The following is a 2,054-nucleotide window of genomic DNA, read 5'->3' on the forward strand; positions in this document are numbered from 1 at the left end:
CCTCCTCCTCCAAACCATATTGGATATCCTCCTCATCCATGTAATCATCTTCTTTCAACTCACAATTGTCTAGTACACTACTGTACAGCTGACGAACAGAGGAGATGTGACTTTTGAGGTAGGATAGTCTTTTCATAAGAAGAGAGTGAAAGAATTCCACTTTCAGAAAATCCACAGTCCTGTTCTGCAAGCAACACAAAAACACAAAATAAATTATTATGTCATTTTAATGAAGTAGTGTTCTGCTGTAATTTTCTGCTGAATTTACAGCATCAATTAACTTATTCGCCAGTACAGAGCAGCAGTTATGGCTAAATACCACAGATTCAGTTAAAGAGCATGATATTGTGGATATACTGTATTGATGTGATTATTGCTTACACAAGATAAACAGGAAATTATGTAGTACTTAAGTACTGCACTAAGTTTGGCTTTTTCCTCCAAAATTTGTCTTCTCGTTTCCATCTAAAAAGACAAAAGCATGCCATAATATCTTCTATTTAAGACTTTTCTAAAATAAAAGTTAAATAAAAACAAAAAAGTATGTATTTAAATATGTATTTTGCATACTGCTTTCTTATAATGAATGTTTGAAATACATAACACATTTATTTTTTTCCCCAAAGATCTTGAGTTTGGTGCTATCCAGGGTCTCACTATTATAAAACAACACAACCTAATGTTGAAATTGTTAAAAGCTTTAAAATGATTTGTTTAAAGTGCTCTAACCTGTTTGACGGTAAAGGTTTTGCTTCCTCTGCCTGATGCTCACATAAAGCGTCTCAATCCCCGTCTGCAGCCCCTGTTGACTGCCGGCGCTCTCCTCAATTGTTGCTAAATTATTGATAAGATATGCTTTTAACAATAGAAATAAAAATGTACATCTATGATTACATCAGAGGTATAAGGATGAAGCTTAAATCATACATGACGCTACAGTCTGTGAAAAATAAAAAACATTAAGTATAGTGCTATGGTAATCTAAAACATGACTACCTGTCTCAGCCCACTGCTTGATTTCCTTGAAGCTCATCATCTGTTACTGCCAAGTCTACATTGCATCAAGGTTTAAGGACTCCTCCTGAATTTTTGCTTTTGTCTAATGAATAACAAAAACACCATTAAGTGCATTTATTAAAACATAAAAACTACTGACATGATTAATGAACATGGGCATGGAAAACAGCATAAAACAATTTTATAAGTAGCAATTCAGTTTTGACTTTCTAATGTTTTTTCCACACACCACTTACCTACTTGTTTGCACTACAAACTGCGGTAGACATAATTAAACACTAAAAATAGCTTTCACCTGTAAAAGAGAAGGGCAATTTAGAAATATACCTTCATTAATCTCCGGGACAGCACTTTTGCAAGGTTCTCAATTTTGCGTTGGTTCCATGCCATGGCCTGGATCGTAATCATGTCTGCTCTAGCTTAACAATACATGGAAAAACAAATCAATAGTGTTAAAAAATAAATTAATGTTACTTTTTTCATTTTCGATTTATTTAGAATGCAAATATGAAAATGGTCTTGGACTTGCACTAACACCTCTGGGCTTGGATACAGGATGAGGCAAAAGTTTAATTCTAATGCCATTCAAAAACTAATGTATTTTGAGTGTACCTTTAACTTATATTTGGTAACTTTGTATTGTATGTTTGCAGCATACACTTACCTCCTTTGGTCATGTATTTGCTGCATATAGCAGTTCTTGACAAGAAGCTGTTTACTTGTTCGACCTCTTCACCCAGGGTGGTGCCTGCTCCATCTTGGTTGGTTTCGACCTCCCCACTTAATCCTGTTCATGGATCAAATATTTAACAGGGTTAAAATAATCTCAACAATGTGTTTTAGAATATACTGTAAGTAGCAATTACTGAAAATAAATACAGAAGTCACAAATTGGTATCTTTATTTTCTGGAAAACAGTTTACCTCACATTTCCAAGAGTGGGCCTTTGCATGCATCACTGACAGGAATGGCTTCATGTCCAGGAGAGTAGAGAGCTCTGGACCATCATTAACAACTCTCTGCAGGTATGGCCAGTA

The 2,054-nt window shown here is 34.9% G+C and overlaps 1 long non-coding RNA gene across 1 annotated transcript; it reads right to left on the minus strand.

The window, feature by feature from the left end:
• Positions 1-1,021: 1,021 nt before the first annotated feature.
• LOC311289585 lies at positions 1,022-1,755 on the minus strand. Its single transcript, XR_014627162.1, has 3 exons — positions 1,682-1,755; positions 1,345-1,436; positions 1,022-1,099 (listed from the first exon to the last, which is right to left on the minus strand). It is a non-coding gene; the product is annotated as an uncharacterized lncRNA (long non-coding RNA).
• Between the last annotated feature and the right edge of the window lie 299 nt (positions 1,756-2,054).

The sequence above is a fragment of the Rutilus rutilus genome (genome assembly GCF_951802725.1).
Source record: "Rutilus rutilus genome assembly, chromosome: 4".
Classification (NCBI taxonomy): domain Eukaryota; kingdom Metazoa; phylum Chordata; class Actinopteri; order Cypriniformes; family Leuciscidae; genus Rutilus; species Rutilus rutilus.